A 22425-nucleotide genomic window follows, 5' to 3' on the forward strand; every position below is an offset into this window, starting at 1 on the left:
GGGTAGTCACGACTGCTCCAAAAGAAGGAAACGCCCACTTAACTAAGTTTAAGAGTAATTCTGAGGAAATGATAAGAACAAATGGAAATGGGGAAGCAGATTTTCCTTTCCTATTAAATTAGACTTTTGGAGGAGGTCTGCTCTCTTATCCCCAGGCCGTCAGCAAAGGAACGGAGACACTCCAAGGATGCCATGGATTGGTTCACAGAAGAGGTCAGCTCCGTTCTTCCCTGGCACTGGCTGGTGAGGAGCACATCTCCAATCACTGGCTGCTCCACTTCTGTCTTCTCCAGTTCTCCTGGAGCACCTTACTACCAACATGTGAGAAATGCCCGTGGCCATCAATCAAAGTTTCACAGCAGTAAAACTGTAACTGACAAGAAAAGTAGACATTCTGCAAATTTCAGTTCTTGAGAGAGGGCTGTCAAATTGGGTGAGAAATGATTCAACGCGGCTGATGAAGCCCTGGAGAAGTAAGGGATCCGTGGGAACGGCTGACGATTGACTGACGTCTGAGAGTTCTGGGTGCTCCCGACAAGTGCCATTATCATTTGATTTCTCTTTTCCTCATCCCACAGATCTTTGGTAGAAGCTAAACATGCGCTTTAGGCTGTAATCTCAGCAATGACCACTGGGGCTCTTCGCTTGACATTTCATATCCATGAAGTGTTGACTCAGTGGAAGACAATTAGAAATGAACGGCATCTGAAAATGCCTTGAATGCAGTTTATGGCGAAGCCTACAAGATGAGACGGTTAAATAGGAGTACAAGTAGACTTTCAGCTCTGCCATCAGCCTGCTAAGTGGAAAGTTATTAAATAAACTAATTCTGTATTATCCAGTGCAGTGCAACTGAACTATTTAATTACTGGACAAGCACTCTGATATTGAGCACTAAAGGACATGTCCATTTAGTCTGCACATTACTTTATATGTAAGTTGATCCTAACAATAAAATGAACACTAGGTGGCACTTATCTGAAGCACACAGGAAGTTGAGACAGGAAGGTGAAAGTTCGAGACCAGCCTGGGCTGTAGTGAATTTGAGTTGCTGCCTATGAATGGCCCTCAGACTCTTCAGAGATCACTCACGATCCGAAGTTCTCCAACGACTTTCTTGACTTCACTTCCAAAAGCAACTTTAAGGAAATAGCTACTTTTTTGTGATGTTTACAAACTTTGAGCTTTAGTTAATTTTCTCCCCTTCCTTCTGTACACTTAAAAATAATAAGGGGGGTGGTGGCTGGAGAGATGGCTCAGTGGTTAAGAGCACTGACTGCTCTTCAAGAGGTTATGAGTTCAATTCCCAGCAATCACATGGTGGCTCACAACCATCTGTAATGGGACCTGATACCCTCTTCTGGTGTGTTTGAAGACGGCTATAGTGTACTTACATACATAAAATAAATGAATACATCTTTAAAAAAATAATAAAGGGGGAAACTGGAGAAACTGCTCAATGGTTAAAGCACTGGCAGTGTGCAGGGGGCCCTAATACCTGACTGACAAACAGAGCTACTGATCAGTACCTGAAACCAGGATGTACCACAGACTTACCAGAGCAAACAGTAACTTTGAAGCTGTAGAACCCAAGCTGGAAAGCTGGGGGAATTCTAATATCACAGAGGTCCTTGGTGTTTCAAAGTAGCGAAACAGCTGTCACTTGATAGTGAAGGAACTGATGCTATCCAAGGCAGAACGTGTGGATAGGGTTCACTAAGGTAGGAGCCACACTGGGCAGCGAGAACACCATGGAACATCTGTAGCCCTAGGACCAGAAGCTACTTACTATACTATGGGCATGGCTGGCTTGTCAAACATCTGCCCTGGGCAAGACCAAAATGCCAGAGGAGGGTAGGGTAGCATTTCATCTTGTTGGGAAAGTGATTTGGGGAAGCTGGAAGGGAAAAAGATCTTCCTTTACATCCTTGGCATTTGATCCAATGTTTGTGGGCGTTTGGGGGATGGCCAGGAAATTTAAGTGAGCTGTTCAAATATTTTGATAGGAATTTTAAAGCAGAGGGGGCACTGATGAAACCCAGCATCTCACACATGCCAGGCGAAGGCTCTACCACTGACCCATGTCACAGTTTCGTGATAGAAGACCGATGCTTGGCTTTTGAGCTTGGTCACAAGAATCCCCAGAGGCTGCTGAAATGGTGCTGATTTCACAGCAGATTCGGTGGTACTAGGCCACACCCTCTGCTGGCTGCAGGCTGTGCAGGGAGCTCTTCTCAACCGAGCAGGACCTGAAGGACGAATACCGTGAGTGGAGTGGACGCTTTCCTGGTGACTCCTGGAGGAGACACCACGTGTTTCCCAATCCTCCAGTGAAGTTCACTGGGCTGAAGACTTTATAAGGTGGTTGTGCTTTCTCGTGACACTTTGTTGGTGCTGAAGTAGGGATGTTCTCTCTCTTGATACTAAAGAGATTCTAGAAAGAAAATACAAGGCGGAGTCCAGCATGAAGCTCAGATATAGTTGATGGAGTATTCTTGGGAGACAGGCAGTGTGCAGGATTCCTTCTCCCCTCATCTTCTTTCTCCTTCTTGCAGAGGATGGGACCCACGGCCACTACGTTTTCAGGGTGCTCTGCAGCAGCCGTTCCTGATGGAAAAGAGTCCGTTTTCGCAGTCCTCTGCTGTTGTTACGTCAGTCCTGGGTATAGTATGCACAAGTGCCACTTGGAGTAATCCAGTGCTTTTCTGTCCGAGTGTGCTTGGTACGTTCTACCTGATCACTCCTAATCCTGTCGTCCCTTCCTGGGCCTTGTGTGCTCAGAGACGGAAGGCCAAGTGGGGCGTTTTGTTCCAGACCTCAAGGATGCAGCCAGCCGCTCGTCTTTCTCGACTAGTTCTCAGCCACGGCCTGCCTCTCATTTTTTTTTTTAAAATTATTTATTTATTTTATGTATATGTGACACACAAGAGGAGGGCATCAGACCCCATTACAGATGGTGTGAGCCACCATGTGGTTGTTGAGATTTGAACTCGGGACCTCTGAAAGGGCGGTCAGTGCTCTTAACCACTGAGCCATCTGTCCAGCTGGGAGCCACGGCCTGCCTCTTGAGCTCAGAATCTATGTGGAAAGATAAGTGACATCCCTGAGGACAGAGGGCCAGTCCACACAGCCATTTATAAAATGGAGATAGGAAGGAAATTGGTCTTCTTTTCTCAGCTATCCCACTCAGAGAAGAAACAAATGCAAAATGAAGTGGCTAACTGTGTTTCAGTATTAGAACAGCCACGGCACAATGGTGTGTGGCTCTCTCTGCAGGGTGGGAACTCCTGTAGCAGGTCAGCACACCAGGCCTTCCATGGAATGAAATCATGCAAGCCTACTGTCTTAGTAGGGTTCCTATTCCTGCACAAACATCATGACCAAGAAGCAAGTTGGGGAGGAAAGGGTTTATTCAGCTCACACTTCCACATTGCTGTTCATCACCAAAGGAAGTCAGGACTGGAACCCAAACAGGTCAGGAAGCAGGAGCTGATGCAGAGGTCATGGAGGGATGTTACTTACTGGCTTGCTTCCCCTGGCTTGCTCAGCCTGCTTTCTTATAGAACCCAGGTCTACCAGCCCAGGGATGGCACCACCCACAATGGGCTGCGCCCTCCCCTCCTTGATCACTAATTGAGAAAACACCTTACAGCTGGATCTCATGGGGCATTTCCTCAGGGGAGGCTCCTTTCTCTGTGATAACTCCAGCTTGTGTCAAGTTGACACAAAACCAGCCAGTACACCTACTCTCTCTCACTCTCTTCTTCCTTAAAACCCTCCTGCCTGGCTCATCATCCATGTTCTGTCATTTTGCTGGATCCTAGACCTGGTACCCCTGGTCCTGCACTCCAGTGACCCCACAGGTTGTCAGGTACAAGAACAATTTTCTGAGTGAACTCAAAGTAGACCTGGTTTATGAAGGGTTGTAGAGGGAGGTAAGGAGGTTGTTCATGTTCTTTGACCTTTGGATTTGGAAGATGGTGTCAGCAGGTGCGGACCACACACTTGCTCAGCATCTCCCCTCATTTCAGCAGTGGCTTCTGGGCACCACCTAAATATCTTAACTTTTTTTCAGCAATCCAGAGGGCAATACAGAAATGAGCTTGTCCCAGTAGGAACAAAGGTTGAAAAGAAAATTTCTACTGACGCCATGCACTTAAAGAAGGATGTGTTAGATCACATACACACACAAACACACACAGAGAGAGAGAGAGAGAGAAAGAGAGAGAGAGAGAGAGAGAAAGAGAGAGAGGTGTTTACATCCTGTGTTTCTATGTCATATTCTGGGTTTAGTCTATTTTGTACTTTGATGAAGATTGTCTGTTTTTACATCTTGTATGCCAAATTCTCTGTCCTGTCCATCCCAACAAAACTATGCTCTGAAAATATAACAGAAACAGTCCGGACACCACAGAGGTCCCAGTTCTTACTAGTCTCTGGGACTTTCCACTTAAGCCTTGTAGAGTCATTCAATATCATCTTCGTGACTAAAAATGTGACTGCAATATTATTACTTTAAATTATAATCAAATCATTCTCTTGCAGATTAAGACACTTACTCTTAGAAAAATAGCCAAATTGAATTAGGTGTGTCTTTTCTCGGTAGATCAAAAGCGGCTCCATTAAATCAGCAGTTTTATATTAATGGCAGGAGACATGGCCTAGATGAGCAAAATACCCGTTGGAGCGATTCTGTACTCATGTAAAAGGAGACTGGCATGTTCCCTGCAGTTCACATGGAAAGCAAGAGTGTGTCCCAAGTCCCCAGGAAGGGAAGCCGGGCATGTGCCCGCCTTGGGGCTCATCCCAGACACACCTCCTCCCTACTCACTCTTTCATTGTCAGATGATTTATCTGTACACATCCATCCATCTGGTATTTACCGAGTGCTTCCCGTATGTCACCTAACCCCCCTCCAGAAGTGAGGAAAGCATTTCCTTGCTCCTCAGCCCTCCTCAGTGTGGGCTCTTATAATCCCCAACTTTCACACCAAGGATTGAAGAACATTGGAGCATTCTAAAGCATATTATAGTACCGTTACTTTATAATTATTCTTAGTTCTGTTCAGGCTGATAGCTCATAAAGAAGAAATAAAGATGTATTTATAAAATGAAAACCTAGTGTTGGTACAGTGTTCTACTATTTGTGAAGCCCTTTTGTAGAATCCATTGAACAGTTCTGAAAACCTCAAACTACAGATAAGACAAGAGTAGAGCCCAAACAGTCCTGAGCTCACACCATGGATACTGACTGACGAGAGCCCAAACTCTTGAGCACAAGCAAATGCAATAGACAGAGACATGGATGGATGGATGGACGGATGGATGGATGGATGGATGGATGGATGGCTGGATGGACGGATGGATGGCTGGCTATGTGGCCATGGGGCACGTAGCTCACTCCAAAGAACTCTCAAAGGCTGGCTTCTTGCTTTACATTGTGCTGTTTCAGTGTTATCTTTCAAGTTGGTTTTTTTTTAATTGGGAAATATGCAATGTGCAAAGGTAAGTTAATTCTCCAATCGTGATGCTTGATGTCGACAAGGGGTTGAGCATAGGCAGCTCTATCTCCACCCTCTCTAGAACCAAGTAGCACAAAGTAAATTGGCAATTTTTATAGCTAATCTGGCATAAGTGGTGACCTCCTAAGATGAATTATTATCGGCATGACTGTTGGAGAAACCAGCATTTACAGTAATAAGCTATATTAATTCAATGTTTTCCTTCATGCAACAAGGTTTAGGAGGTTTAATATGCTCATTAAAGATAAAGTTAGCTTGCTTATTTAAGGGTCATATTTTGAAGAAAACTAGGAGAGAATTCTACAGTTTTATTAATTGATTATTTTAGTAGACATCTTCTGTGGAAATGCTTTAGAACCGTCAGATATGGGTTAGTAAGTCCCAACACCTTCAACACCAGAGAACAGCACAGCTTTCTCTTGTGAGACCCACTAGGCTTCTGAGGCAGACTGGAATGCCGAGCGAGAGGTTAGGGATGGATTGACATCCTACAGCTGCTGTCCTCTGAGTAATGGGGCTTCTGGCAATGGCTACTTTTAATCAGGCACCGCTTGGTGTCATTAAAAGATATTGAGGAGGGTACAATCATTTGTGTAATGTGTCTGAGAAAATGAACTAAAAATTCAGGTTGAAAGTCCTCGTGTCACTGCAAAGAGCATGGCTGACGACAAAGCCAGATTCCAGACACAGGCTCACACCTGCTACTAGTGTGGCATCATGTCAATACTAGGTTATGCTTTATAAGTGCCCCCCAACTCCACCCCAGTCAGCACACAGTTGGCTACAGTAGAAATCAGGACTTAGGGGGTGTTGAGAAGCTGCAGTGGCTGTTGAACTTTGTGGCACTCCAGGTTAACTTGGCCGAACTGAACAGGAAAAAGATGCGTTGGGAGCCCCAGAACAACACAGCAGATGATGAGGCCAAGCTTGAGCCCAAGTGCCCCTCAATGTGACTGTCTGGCCAGGCCTTGGGCCAGGATCACAGGATCACTACCCCTAACACGAGGAAGGTCTTCCCTTAATGGGAAGAGTCATCAATGTCCTGTTTCAGGTCCCAGACCCTCCTCTAAAGGGGTGAGAAAGATTGCAGGGCAAGAGCGAGGGACAAGACTCAATTTTAGCTGTAGAAGCCTGAGTACCTCCCCCTCTCCCTGGCAGAGTCCAAACTGCTGGTGATTCACATCTTAGGCTAATGTTTCTGACTGTCTGCATCTACCTCTGATGAAACTTCAACATGATACTTTGGGAATCCCCTTTGTGTTTCTCCAGACTTCCCCAGAGGCATGCAGACAACACAGAAGGTTCTCATTGTTTTCCTTAAACATTCCATATGCAGGTCACTGGGAATATGCAGTCCAGGGCACAGCTATGTGGACCCTGGGGTCAAGAAGACCATGCGAATGATTCCTCACTCAAGGGTGACTAGATGTGAGTTCATAGAGAACATAAAAGACATGTCACTTGTGGGCTCTACCTCCTCTTAGCTGACAGACAGACCAGGTACTGAGAGAAGGGAGCTGGCTACAGCATTTGGCGTGGGAGGGATGCACAGAGCTGGGCTCTGAGACAAGACTGATGGAGGAGGCTAGAGGGAAGAACTGGGAGATATCCCAAGAGAGGAGGACACAGGCTGCCTTGGGTGGCCCAGGACAGGGGCCCAGCACATATTCGGAAGCTTGTAGGTTAGATTGCATTCATGGGTAAAACAGGAAGCTAGGCCTGGCAGCTCGGCGCTGAGCTGGGGAGCAGGAGGAGAAAATATAAGGGTGTGCTCAGGAAGCCTAGAAATGGCTTCAATAGCTGCTCCAGGAGGAGGACCGGCTCTTAGCCAGGTGGACTAATTTCAACACATAGAGGGATGAAAACCTAATGTTGTGCCGCACTTCATAATTCAAATCATTCTACATATAGTTTACTATATAGTTATTTTTGAGATAGAAGGGTGAAAATTTTTAAACATGGCTATAGGTCAGAATAATGTGTGTTTCAAAATTCCCCAGAGAGAGACGATTTAAAAAAGAAAATGTTCTCGAAGCAACAGCAATCATGAATGGTGAAGGATGTGTTAACTACCTTGATTAACTTCACATTAACCTCATAATCACATGGGGTTATGATTTGTCAGTTAGAAGGAAAATTAAAAATAGGAGGGATCACAGAGCTGAGGCCGGCTTGGCTGGCCGACAGGATTCAAAAGTAAATGAGTAAATAAAATAAGCATTATTGTGTCTGAGAGTCTTGAGTAAAGGCAGACCACTGTGCTAGGTAGAGCAGAACAGGACCTCGAGCAGGAATGGGGGTCTGAGAGAACACAGGAGCCTGTGGATACGACAGGACTTTCCAGAGCACGCTTGTGTTTTGGCTGCTTCGTCTCTTTGAAATTCAAGGGAAGGCTGTACGGTTAATGAGCTGTTTCTGCTAACTTTTCTTGCACAGACTTAATATGAATGATAAATGGGTTTCCCATCTTTGATTTGTGATAATTAAAACAAGGTTATCACCCCCTTCCCCACATATGCTGCTGAATATTGAATCTAGGGCCCATATAAACCAGGAAAACACACACATCTTTACTGTTATTATATTTTAAAGGTGGCAAGAGAACCCTAGGGGCTGGGAAACGAAACACCTTTGAGCAGGAGGGTTCAGAGCCTCTCCCTGTCAGGACCCAGCAGAACAAGCTACATTCTGTGATGATGTAATACCTGAACATAATACCTGGGTCAACTGTCTGCAGAGATGGGTCTCTAATGTGACTGTCTCATTGTACTTGTTGATAAGTGACTACCAGGGCTCTTCGGTGATTTTAATTAGCTGCCTGGTGCCATAAGCCAGACGATCGCCATGGATTAAGTAACTGGTGGAAAGGTCAAAAGTTAGCAAGCACCACAACCTCGGGGCTCTGTGACAATGCTAACCTTTCTGAGGTCGAGCATAGAATATTTGCACACAAAACTTGATTTTTAACAATGCTATTCTATACAAGTAGCATCAAGAAGCCCACTTACAGAGCTGACATAGTTGGACAAAACTGTGAACGCTCACAAGTCAATCTATGCAGTGTACTGAAAGCAAGCTCTTGCTTATTTATTGTAATTAACGTGCCCTCTATCAAGTCTGGTCAGCGACATGCACATGGAGAACAGGAAGTGAGGTCAGCTGTTAAATGTCTGGGTGGTGGTTGGGAATGAAGGCAAGGGCCACAAGGACCTTAAATCTGAGGCTCTCTCTGTTCACTATATAACAGGCAAGTGATAAAACATTTTGAACATGAAGTCAGTGTCCATGGATTCTAGAACAAATACAAAGAATTCTGTGTGTGTGTGTGTGTGTGTGTGTCCCTCCTTCCTGGTAGGTGGGCCTCTGTACCTTGCAGAAGGCTTTGATTGATGGCTCTTCTTACTCATTGCTTCCCTAGTCCTCTGCTCTGACTCGGAGGTTGTGGGAATCCCTCAGAAGGCAGGTCACAGTCTGGGTTCCTGCAGCCTAGGGGTCTCTTAGATGGCTGATGGTCAGACTCTGAGGGGCACATTAACTTCTCGTGTGACAAAATGTCCAGTTTTACTTTCAGTATACCCTCCGAAATGATGAGTTTCCTTCCATTGTAAAGATGGACAGTACTTACGCAAGTCACAGACCCTTTCACAGTACATGATGCTGTTGCCCATGATTCAAAGCCTCACACTTATGAAGCAGTACACAACTCCACCGTGTTATAGGTAGCTAGCCATGTACAGCTGTGTTTGATTACCAAAAGAATCCACGGACATAAATATAATCGGCTGAGTCCATTTTGTTGTTTATGTATATATGGTTCTAGGGCAGAACACTGTATTGCACAAACAGTACAGGAGCTCATCCTGGCTTGGGCTAATTCCCCCTTTCCCAGCAGTCATTTCTTCCTCTAATAATGCACATGCACTCTCGACACACACACACACACACACACAATAATCAAAGAAAAAGAGGCTATCAGTTTGAGAGTGGGGGCCATGTGAGAATCTGGAGGAAGGAAAGGGAAAGTGATATAATTCTATTTTAATTAAAAATGAATTCTTCAAAAAACAAAAGCATTCCACTATAACTGATTTCCTTTGTAAAACTATGTGCTTTATTTTCTGCACTTACAAACATTTTGAGAAGGGCAGAAGGCCCTCAAGCACAAAGGAGGCTGAGTACTTCCTTCTTTTAGGTGTTCTCTAGGATGGTTAAAAATGACGGGGCCACCAATGACCCTTACAGACTCACGGGGGTGGGTGGGAGTGTGACCACAGTGCGACACACAGCCTAATTGTGGAATTCTGCCTCTTTCCCCATGCCACAACATCCACTCCAGCCATATCTGAAAGCCGAGGGACAGCCCTGGAGAGGCTGGGCACAGCCCCACGTCCACTGTGAGGAGGGGGATTTTTGAGCCAGTTTACAGTTCTATGGAGGTCAAGGCAGAGTTGCCTGTGAGATGTGAATCTCTAATAAAAGAGAACAAACGTAATTTCAAGATAGGAAAACAAAAGTCTATTACAATTTCAACAACAAAATTTATACATATTTATTTTGTCTTTACAGAGTACTCCATGTAAAAGGAGACTAGGGGCAGAAATCCTTCCAAAACAACCTTACAGGAAACCCTGCTCCTTCTCCTCTTCAGATCTGTCCTTCTAAGCAGTCATTAGCAGATGGCAGGGCAGGGAGTCCACTGGTGAGGCATGAAGCATCACCTTTGCAAGCCCCTTTTTCAGACAGGGAAACAGAGGCCAGGGGACTGGAGCTCTTGCTTCAAGCAGATCTCTCAACTTATCACTAAGTGGCCCGACTGCCATTTAATAACAGGTTGAGAAACAGCCCAGAGTCACCATAAGTTCTAATAAAATAAGCAACCCCTGATTCTTTTTACAGCTAGGTACTATGTGAGAGGCTGGAGGGCCAGCTGAAACCGCTTTCCTCAACCCCGGGCTGGGCTGGGGAGGCTGGTGGGATAAAGCAATGGAGAAACGACAGGGAGTAGTCAGTTCTCTGAACTAACAGCTACACACACGGCATCAAAGCAGCACAAGACAGGTAATTTAATTTCATAAAGGGATCTTTCTACCGTCTGTTTTCTCCTCTCAGCCTATTGAAATGTACACACCACGAGGACAAAGTCCAGGGCGCTCTTCAGCTGCAATTTTACTTCTGCACATAGTTAATGTGTTGCTGGGGACGAAGCATTTCATGGTTCCTGTGCTTAGCAAATGAAATAAATCAATGTGTTATGAGAGAGCCTTTTCTTCCCCTTGCTATCTGGGGGAAGTGCTCTTTACTCTTAACTAACAGGAGCTTAACGAACCATTTCACATTCTAAACCCCTTGGAAAGGTCAGAATGCGTCTTTCTTAATTAATTTAAAAAAATACTATTTTCCTTTTATGTATTCACATGGGTAGTGGTACTTTAAAAATTACTAAAAATAAACAATGCCACAGAGCAAGAAACCTTTTTGTTTGTTAAGTATAGATACTCATAGGTCTTTATAAAGCAAGACAGAAAGAGATGACCTGGCCCAGGATTTTATTAAGTATAATCAAAGAACCAGGGAATTTGGGTTGCCATGGAAGTCAGGCCTAAATAAAGTTTATCACACTGTGCCGACTTAGCACTGTGCTTTGAAATAAGAAAGCCAATGTGCCATAGAAAACACAGGTCACTCAGCAGTTAGGTTCCTTTGCTTAGATTTCTTTTAAATTTTTATGCTTAAACTTCCCAGCCTGTACTAAAAAGGCCCCGGCTTTGTGGTATAACAGAAGCAGGTACTCAAGGCTCGCCTCTGCTTCATGCTTGGGCCAGTCTCATTTTTCTGTCCTAATTGCAGCAGACAGCATTTCGGCTTTGTCAGCCCTACCTGCTCTGAATAGGAGCACTTTTGCCCGCCCCCCCTTGTCAAAGACCAGGGAAGAAAGCGCGCTCTCTGGTTGGCAGCAGTCTTGGATCCTCGCCCCCGGCCATACTGTGCAATCACGCTGTTTATCCCACTGTAACAATCAGACGGCTAGAGCTGAGCACCTGGTACTCCCGGCCCCGGCCTTCCTTGGCAGCTGACGGGCAACCTCGCTGCCAGGTGGTCGCGCTTCAATTACATTAGCTAGCCATTCTAGGGTTAACGAGGACCCACTTTCCTCAGAATGCCCCGAGAAAATCAGTTATTCATAAAAGACAGTATGCCTTTTGTTGATAGCCGAACAATGTTGCTGAATATCCATTAAATTAAATTCTCCTTATTGGACTGAATAATGCAATAGCGATAGCCCCAGCTAGAAGTTTGCATGTTTATTTACCGAATTTCTGAATAATTTATACACGGATCCTGGCTCTATTTTTCATTTGGTGGCCAAATGCTTCTTTGGAATAGGTCTGGGTGGCTTTGCCGTCGTTTTAATACAGGCTGACACTCGCAAACGGAAAACAAATGAAGGCACGCTGTAATGGAGTGGCGAGGAAAGGAAATTGTACTTTGACTCAGAATTCACCTTCCAATTTTCTACTGCAGGAGGACTTTTACATTTGCATAGATGCTTTCGGGAGCTGTTTCATCTGAGAATCTTTCTCACACACACAAAAAGAAAGACAGTGTGCCATCCGGCCGTTAATCTCCAAGCCAGGAACTATTACCAGTGCTTAGGTACACAGTGGCCCTGTGGAGACCTGGTGGTAACTGAATTTGATGGACAGCTAGAATGTGTCTCCCTGCCCCCATCCTTCTGAAGAGCTGTCATCTGTGAGCCTTGGCAGCAGAGACTACAGGAACAGGAAAGTCATGAACCCCTCCTTTCTGCTCTCCCCAAGTATCAGAGAGCCGGTATAGTAGAAATACGCCCTCCTCTTGGGATGCGGGAGGTATGCTGGCCATGTTCAGAGGAATGGGCCTTCAGCCTCAGATACATTGTTGCCCAGCTAGACTGTTCTGGACTGTTCTGGGGAAACTGTAAGAAGACATGCAGAGAAACAAGTACAGGGTAGAACAAAGCCACTTCGATACTATTGTCCTCGAAACCAGTCTTAGCTGACTGGGAAAAATTTTTTAAAGTTAATTCACTTTCCCCCACATATGTTGGGCAAGCACTCAACACTGATAAACCCCAAGACAAGGAGATAAGTTTAGAACAGGATGCAGAAACAAAACAGAACAAAAAGACTCTGAGAATTTTTTCCTCCCGTAAAGTTAAATCACCCAACGGACATATTATCTATCACAAAGAAGAGAAGACAATGGGGAAATTCTATTAGATTTCACTTTCATTTAAGGGAGAAAAGGAAATATGAAAACGACTGAATAAATCTAGCAAGAAAGGCAAACCTCGGTTGAAATGCAAATGCAAAGGCCTGGAAGAGGGTTTAGGCTTAGCTATGGCATAGCACAGCAGCTGGGAGGCAGGAAGCAGGGCTGTGACTGAACCTGTGGATGTCACTCCTACGTGCTGTCCTGGAGGCCTTGGGCAAGTCACACTTTCCCTTTGTGCTTCCTTTTTGCAAGAGGGGCATCTTACAGACATTTAGCATCCTGAATGGTCTGAGAGCTCGGAATTTTAAGCTAGCCTGCACACCATTCCTGAGCATGCTCTCAGGTTTCATGAACTTCCTTACAGTGTCTCCCTCATGCTGGTCTTGTTCAAGATGTGAGTGTACACCCTGCTTTGTGGTCTTAAACATAATCACCTCCCTGAGTTTCTCTGACTTGAGACATCAAAAGCAAACTAGAACCCAGTGACACAGCAAAGCCAACACCCTAGAATTACTGTTACTGGTGGGTGAAGTACCAAGAGCACAACCTACAATCGGACACTCAGAAAGGCATGTTCCTAGCCTGCTTCCTGATCATCTCTGATAAACGCTTGGGCTTTTTCTTGCCATTTATCTTCCCAGGCAGGCTGGTGTCTGGTCACAATGCACGTTTCCAGTAACATTGTCTCTGAATGATAAGATCCACCTTGAACAAGGCTCCAACACAAAGGCTGTCGAATGTGCCCGTGACAGAGCGGACACTCTTCTATGGCTCAAAAACAATGGCTGACACTTCTGTATGAATAGACAGAAGGCACATCAAAGGCAGCCTTTCACAGGGAAAAATTGTGTGATGCCCACTTTAATCTCTCTGAAAACCTATGCACAAACTGAACCCAATTTTATTTTTCAGATAAATGCTAAGGCTTGATACAAGGACACCTTTTTCTTTGCAGTTAAAAGAGGAGGAGACAAAGATATGCTGGCATAGCCTTTGAACTTTTGAAAGCTGTATCAATGGACCAAGGTACTTAACCACTGATACAGGGGCAGAGATTTTACAATAGCTGCATTTAAAGCATTCTGACTAAAACCAGTCATTATTATAGATTAAAGAAAGGCATCAAGATCCACATTTTCTTAAAGCTACATACTTTTTAAATACTATTAACCCTTTGATCAATTAACAAGGTCTAAACAAGGCAGGCTTATAAAATCACAGAAGCCCAGTGCCGTGATTTGGAGGGACCACGCTCATTCCTTAAATCAGAATGCAGAACAAATGCCTTGTGGGTAGGACAGGGATATGCCCTCCGGTGAACAGACGCCTCAGGACTGAAGTGACTACATGCGACCCTTCAGGGGTAGGACTGTGTAACGGTGTGTGTGGTGCCTCCTGAGCACTCCTCTCTTCCAGCATCTCCAGGTCCAGCTCAAGCCTTAGGTACCTGGATGCAATGCTGCGCTGCTTGTCTTTCCTTGTTTCGGCTACTTTATCCTCACCCGGGGACTCAACTCCCTTCTTCTCGCTAAGCTGCTAGTCTGAGTTAACCTTGTGACTTTTCTACACATGTATCTTGATGGCTGTACAGCTCAAGCTCCAGGTCTTGGATTATCTACCAGCACACCTTGGGAAGTCAGACCCTCTGTAGGACATGTTTTCCTCAAGTCTAGATGGTGACATTCGATATGGCATGACACACTCAGTACGGGGCACAACACAAACTGAGCCCCAGGGAGGGCAGGCTATTTAACATAACCATTCCCAGTTCTGACAGGGACTGTGGTTCCTTACCCCCATTTCACAGAAGGTAGCATTAATCCTTCTTCTAGACCTGGGCACCTCCAATCCCTGTTTAGGGTCAGGGTCGGTCAATGTGGTTACTGCCACATGGTGCCATTGTGCAGTTGGGCTTGGTAAAACAATGCCCACTCTCTGCACAGGACTCAGATGGGAAGGCACTCTCCAGAGGCAGGCAGCAAGACATGTTAGGAGTTCTTTAAAGACAAACGCAATTTCATGTTAAGATGAAAGTGTCAGTGCTTATTTCAAAATAAACAGGCAACTAGACAGGCTGTTGTGGCTACTTGTCAGCGATGGTAATAAAAATCCAAACCGATGGCCACAAGGCAGGGCCCCACTCCACTCAGCAGCAGAACAGGGAGCTGGACTGCACCCTCAGGCAGGACTTTATACGTGGTTTTTAATGGTAAGCAGACCTCTGAAGCAGCTTATGAAGAATGCTGTCTTAGTCTGTTTCCTGCTGCTGTGATAAACACCATGGACAAGAGCAACTGGAGAGGAAAGGGTTTATTTCCGCTTATCCTTCCTGGTCATAGTCTATCAGAGCAGGAACTCAAGGCAAGAACTGAAGCAGAGACCACTGAAGAACACTGTTAACTGGTTTACTCTATCTCTCATTCTCGGCCAGCTTTTCTCACACAGCCCAGGCCCACCTGCCCAGGGGATGACACTGCCCACAGGTGGCTGAGCCCTTCTCCATCGGGTAACCACGGATGCAGGCAATTCCTTAACTGAGGTGCTCTCTTTCCAGATGACTTTATTTTGTGTTAGGCTGACAATAAAAGAAAACCTGGCAAAAATCAAACAATTCCTTTGAAAAAAGCTCTATTGATCTGAATTTGGGAGCATCTTCTGAAAAGTCATACTCTTGAAATGGCCAGAACCAAGGCACACTACTAACCTGGACCATCAAAGCAAGGTGCTTCAAAGGCTTTCTTTCCCCTTATATGACTCAGAGTTCTCTTTCTCCCTCCCTCCCTCCCTCCCTCCCTCCCTCCCTCCCTCCCTCCCTCCCTTTCTTTCTTCTTCCTCCTCCTCTCCTTTCTTTTCCTCCTCCTTTTTCCTTTCTTTTCCCTTTTTCTTTTTGGTTTTTCAAGACAGGGTTTCTCTGTATAGCCCTGGCTGTTCTGAAACTTGCTCTGTAGACCAGGCTGGCCTTGAACTCAGATCTGCTTGCCTCAGCCTCGTGAGTGTGGTAATTAAAATATGTGCCATCACTACCTGGCTAGAGCCCATTTCCTTAAGGTCCCAAATCGCCTCCCGCTAAGGCATCTCCCACACCTCCCGCTGTCTCAGTACTGATGGTCAGCAACACTTGCACCCCTGCCTCCACATTCTGCAAGAAGCCAACAGCACCATGGACAGATGTCACATTTCTAGCTATAGGAAGGTACCGTTGAAGTGACAGCAGTGCAGCAAAAAGTTAAGATCTTTTTCTTTCCCTCCATTTCCCTATAATGGAGGTTTAACTTTAAAAAAAAAATCAGTAAAAATCATTTGGAATACTCAAAAAATAATTCTAGACAAATTATAATCCAGTTGAATGTTGTGACGATTATAATTTTTTGAAAAATACATCTTACAGTAAGGAGAGGTAATATTCTTTCTTCCTATGAGAAGTAAATTTTCAAAGGTTCTGAAATTAAGGCAAAGGGGACTAGAAGAAGAAAAGGGGGTAAGGAAAAGGTGGGGAGACAGGAAGAGGAAGAGGGAAAAGCAGAGGAAAGATGAAGGAAAGGAAGGAAAACATACAGAAATGAAAGGGAGATGATTGCTGCTTACCCTGACTGATCAGGATTCAATACATACACATATACATATACACTCTGCAGCACACACACACACACACACACACACTGGTTAGCTGAAGAGGTTGGGAAGAAGCAGCAGTCCCTAATGCCATAGGAGAAGGCTGTGCCCTGTGTCCCAGGAGCACCGTGGAAAGCCAGTGCACTGACCGGGGAAGAGATGCCTTGGCATTTCTTGGCCCCACCCCAGTGAGAACCAACTAATCTGAGCTGCTGCGGGGATGATGCTCAGACTGATGTGAATAAGCCCTGTGGTTTCTACTTTGATACTAAAGTGAATTATCGGGCTGAACAAGTCCATACCACTTCCACACAGGCCAGGATCCATGATAAAATGGGGACATCCAGTAAGTTCTCAGGAACGATGAGCCTCATTCAAATTTACATTTAGAAATGACGCTAAGGCCAACTTCTTTTTTCTGAGCACCCTGATTGCCGTGGATTGGCTAAGTTTTGGTTTGGTAACCCTTCTGTCACAGTCTGGCTCCACTCACACTGGTCGGCATGGTGTCTGGCATAGGCCGATTTCGATCATCTTTCTTTGTACACTTTAATATTTTAATAAAAGTTACATTTAAAGCAATCATGATTTTCTCCAGTTACAATTTTTTCTTACAATTGTGGTAAGAAAATCAAGGTGGTTTACGTCTTTTTTTTTTCCGTGAACTGGTAAAAAAGGCAGGCTATTCACTGCCCAGCACCAGAGGTGGCAGCTGTCTGGGCTAATGGCAGACTTAAGGATTCATTAACCTCACAGGTAGAGATGAATTTCACTGGCTGATTATTTCGAAGTCCTCCTCTCAGAAGCATGATTTCCGATACTTTGTATTATGAACAAAAACAGCATTGGTGGGCACCACACCCATAATAACCAGACGTGGGGGAGGAGCCAACAGCTCTAAAGAAGAACCCATGTTCAAGAAGCAATGACCTTGCCACCCAGGGGCTTCCAAGAAGCCCCACAGAGGTACCTTGAAGTCTGGGGGACGCCCTTTACCTACAGCTCCCCATGCAAACTGCCCTGTCATAGCTGTTGCCCATTTGAATAATTGGAAACAGCCACAGAGAATCGTATAAAATGACCTTCATCTAGCAATTTGATGTATTTCAATATGAAAGGAAGTACCAAAGCCCATCCTGTAACTGTCCCCCGATTCTGTCATCATAAATTATCTCTGTGAGCACCTCTGAGGGGATATGTGGGACAATCTTTTACTTAGACAGAGGGCTACATTAATAGAGCATGGGGATTCCTGCTTCGTATCAATGACCTCATCCTTGGCTGTAATCTATTCTACAAATTTCCAAGTCTTACAACTCTTATCTGCTTTCCTTCCCCCTCCCCCACTTGTTTTGTTTTGAGACAGGGTCTGTGGCATTGCAGACTAGGCTTGAGTTCACATGAAGGTGGAAATAACCTTGAACTTAGTCCTGCTCCCTCCTCTCACCTGCTGTAGGGTTGATGCACCCATAGGGACTGAGCCCAGGGTTTCATGCATTGTAGGTGAGCACGTTACCAGCAAAGCTCTGCTTCCATGTTTACAGTCACATTGGTAATTGTGACTTTAGCTCTCCTACTAAATGAGGTACAGGCAGCAGCTGTTCCACTCCATGCTGGTGGGGCTAAGTAAAAGTCTCTTTGAAAAATGAGTATTCAGAGCTAGGCCAAGTGGTGCACACCTTTAATACAAGCACTTGGGAGACAGAGGCAGGTGGATCTGAGTTTGAGGCCACCCTCATCTACAGAGTAATTTCCAGGACAGCCACAGATCCACAGAGAAACCCTGCCTTGAAAAACCAAACCCCAAACCAACAAACAAAAAATAGAAAAACGAGTATTCAGGCACTTTCAATTCCATTATAGAAACACAAGCTAATGCAATGACCAGACCTGAATACAAGATCAGTGTGACTAACATGTTTCATGGTAGGAAGAAATTCCAGCATGTGACAGTGTTTGATAGGGGACACTGAAGTTTAATGTGAATGCCAGATCCATAGTTTTTAAGGAAAGGTTTGTGAATCCTATGCATCGGTCTTTTGTGGAGGAAAAAAAATAAAAAGTTAAGTATCCAGCTTTGGGTGTGTAACAGATACTTAACGACATGAACAAGGTTTGTTGGGTCCCATTTGTACATATAACAAAGTTTCTATTAAGGTACCTCTGGATACAGAATGGATTTTACAACACACTAAAGACTAAGCAAATATTGACATTTAAATATTTTGCTTGAATCTTACAATATTCTATTCTGGAAATTCAGTGGGCACTGCATTACTTTGAATAGTATCTTTGCTACACAGTTTCTCTACAGCAGAGATACTGAAAACCAGTAACATTTCTGGGATTCCACTGTTTCTGTAACTTTAATTTCAGAAAAAGAAATCTAAAAATAACAAGCAGACATTTTCTTGATTGAAACAAAATGCAGCTTCATAAAAAGGTGATTTTTACTCTTAGCAGGGACAGAGATTTTGAACACTGGCCAAGAATTCACTTGTTTACAGTGATATGACCCTGGGTTTATGAAGATACAGTGGCCTTCAAGAGAAGACTGAGCACAAGTTCTGAGTCCACAATTAGCACCTACCACAGAGGCCTTTCCAAGAGTTTCCCCATGAAAACCTGGAATGTGCGTTTCATTCAATAACCCGAGAAGACAGCTTTTTTTCAGGCACAGAGCACATTACCAGGTTCATTAATTAAACAGTGCGGGCGGAGCAGATGGATGCTACCTACGCTCCAGTGACGCTAATCGGGACAGAGGTTTGCAGTCCTTAGTGAGACTCCAAAAAATGAATGATTACATAGTGATCCCAAGTAAACAAACCAGGGAAGAGCTGGACTGCAGGCAACAAGTCCTGCAACATGGTGACGAGGAAACAGGGAAGCATCTAATGCGCATACCTTTGAGGTCATTCAATCCCCTATCAAGTTGGCCCAGAAGAGCAAGGGAGTCTACAGATGACACGGGACGAGAATGTAAGAATGCCTGGCTGTGGAAATGAATGGAACAGAAACCATCTTTGTCACATATGTGGTGTGTGACTGAGAATGACACTCTCAAACTTTACTTTACTTTCAGAGAAGAATATGCAAAATATATTTGCAAGGGAAAGTCTCCGGATGATGAGGGCATCAGGTGATTTTTAGCCATACTCCCTCTTTATCACTAATCTCTACTTTTGTTTAGCTGTGCTCCCACTCTCTTTTTGTCCTGGACTACGCTGCCCATGAACCTGTGCAGTAACTCTGAATGTATCTTAGACTCACGGAAAAGGAACAGAAAGTTACTGGGTTTCTAACAATTCCCTGAAGACAATGCTGTTGTCTGGATCACACACACAATCTTTGACAGTGCACAGTTACAGTGAGCATCTGGAAACTTTGGAGTAACAACAGGACAAATGGTAGTGATGCACCCGACGGTACAGCTCAGGGAGGCCCCGGCAGGTAAGTGTGAGCACTGTTTGGTCACTGCTTGGTTGCTACTGTGGCCCCAGTGCCCTGTTACAATGCAAGAAGCTCTTTTGTGACAGTTCTGTCCGCTCCGGCTCTTATTCCGGCCTATGCTGCAAAGCCTTTACATCTGTTTTAGAAACAGGCAGGGTACAAGCCAATTCAATACGGACAAACACATGTTTGCAAAAACTCAGCAACATCATTACAATGGGAGCACGTTTTGGACTCTTCACCAAGACAAGCACAGTGAGCCATATTAATTACATGCTTATTTTGGGCTAGTCTCTAGTGAGAATATTTTCATTTAATATTTCTACTGAGTTTTGATTTGGAAGCTACATAAATAAAGGTTCCGTTGTGTACATAATTTCAAGACAAGAATACTTCCCGCTCTACTTTCCCTTTATTCTTTTCTTCCATCTTTAATCCCATACAGTTAAGAGTTCAGAGCAGTAGCCCTCAGCCTCTCTAATGCTGTGACCTTTTTATACAGCTCCTCATGCTGTGGTGACCCACACCATACAATTATTTTGTTTCTACTCCATAACTGTAATTTTGCTACTGTTATAAATCATAATGTAAATATCTGATAAGGGAGCCCTGTGAAAGGGTCATTTAACCCCCACAGGGATTGTGACCCACAGGTTGAAAGTCTGGGTAACTGTCCTGAGCAAATATGCTAAAATTATGAGGAATCTGTAAACCTTTATACCTTTGGTGGCCTTCTATTGGCCTGGGGACAGGTGAGGCAGAGCATCAGGTTTTAAGAGCCAAGCTCCCAGGGTGTCCAGCCTAACCCCGCTCCTACTGAGGGCCCAGGCAGCCAAGTTCTGCTCACTACGCCTTCTGTTTCTCCATTTGCAAGGATGGGTCCAGTAGACCTCATCTTCTGTGTGACAATGCTACATTTCTGCACATTATCCGTCCATGCCAAGTAGACTTTTGGAGCTAAGCCTGACTCTGGGTCCGTAAGCTGGTTAGATAGTATTTTATCCATCACATGTCAAGACCAAGTACCAGCTGGTGTTTTCCTCCTGTTCTTCATGAATTGTTCGATTATTCTGTTGCGTTCTGTCTCGCGTCATACAAGTGACTGGAAATAGGATTGAATCAAGTACCCCTGGTAGCAACAGCTACAGCTCTCAACTCCTAGAAGTTTCCAGCGACACCAGCTATTCTTACACATTGAAAATGGGAATCCTAAGTGTTCAGTTAAATTCTTGTCTCACCAGACACACCAGCTCACTTCCAGTGACAAAGGGCAGGGATATTAGGATATCCTTTGGAAAACAAGAGTGCCAGGATCTAAGACAGAAGGCATGCTCAGGAATGTGCAATGGTTTTGTTTCATTTTCTGAAACCAGATGACAACTCCCATGAAGCCGGACACACTTTTCAACTTGGATCTATAGATCAAAATAAAACCGCTCTCAAAAATGGAACACAAATTAAATATATTTATCGACAACACCAGTCTCTATCTTCTTTCCCACAAGATAAACATTTTTTATAATTTATAAAATTATAATGCTTTTTAAAATTCTGTAATATTTCATAGGCTGGAGTTCCTTTAAGGAGTCAATCTAGTCAGTCCATTTGCCAAATTCACACAGCAAATGAACCCTGTGCCAGACTGTGGCTAAGAAACACATAATCAGAAATGGAGTTGGAGATTCTCCACTCTAAAGTGCTTAAATAAAATGTTCAATATGGGATCACTTACAAAAACAGCCAGTATTTTGATTACTAAAAAGAATGTAAATGTAAACAATCTCTTTTTTAGTATACAAAAAGCGTATATTAAATATATACATACATTTGCATAAATGGCCCCCAAACACAGAATTCTGAACACTCTCTTACAACTTTATAAAACTATGGCATGGGCAGCCTGGGATGTCAGACAAAGGAGTCAGTGTGTCACGAGGTCACTGTGTCACTGGGTCAGTGTGTCACTGGGTGGGCAGTGGACCCCATGGAATGTTAAAGGAAGAACGAGCTTGTGGGCAACAGTGCCAGGTGCTCTGGCATTTGCACACCACGCTTCTGGGACTCTTCTCCTTCTGTCTTTCCCTTCTGGTACTACTGGGGATTGAACTGGGGGAGCCTTGCACACACTAGGATGTTCTGTGCCATTGAGTTCTCTCCCAGCCTAATTTTGTAATTAAAAAAAAAGTCTATCAAACAGTTACATTCTTCTAATATGAAAAGAATTCAAATTTAAAGCTTACAACATTCCCCCTCCACTGAAGAGAAAATATTTTTAATAGAAATTTGAAACAACCTCACTAAATGCTAAGTGGGCTTTTAGTAAGCAGACCACATTTCCTATAACACCTCAAAAACCATCTTTCTGGAGCCCCCCAAGACTTTTTAGCCTGAGGGGTTAAAAGTGTGGGTGTGGAAGTCAGCTTTTGTTAGAAAAATTAGCAATGCTATGAGTCACCCTGCATTAGCCGCAGAGGAGTTTTGCATCTTGTACGAATCCAGACACCATATGCCATGCGAAGGCCTATTACTTTATTCGGTGCCACCGCTGACAGGCAGCCACGTGGGTATCCCCAGTGGAAGGGCTG

The 22425-nt window shown here is 44.4% G+C and overlaps 1 protein-coding gene across 2 annotated transcripts in view; it reads right to left on the reverse strand.

Moving 5' to 3' along the window:
- Positions 1-22425, reverse strand: part of RALGAPA2 (Ral GTPase activating protein catalytic subunit alpha 2) — a gene marked incomplete at both ends in the record, with an annotated part of 234696 nt that overhangs the window by 5069 nt on the left and 207202 nt on the right. The window lies entirely within an intron of this gene.

The sequence above is a fragment of the Micromys minutus genome (genome assembly GCF_963924665.1).
Source record: "Micromys minutus genome assembly, chromosome: 17".
In the NCBI taxonomy this organism is placed as follows: Eukaryota; Metazoa; Chordata; class Mammalia; order Rodentia; family Muridae; genus Micromys; species Micromys minutus.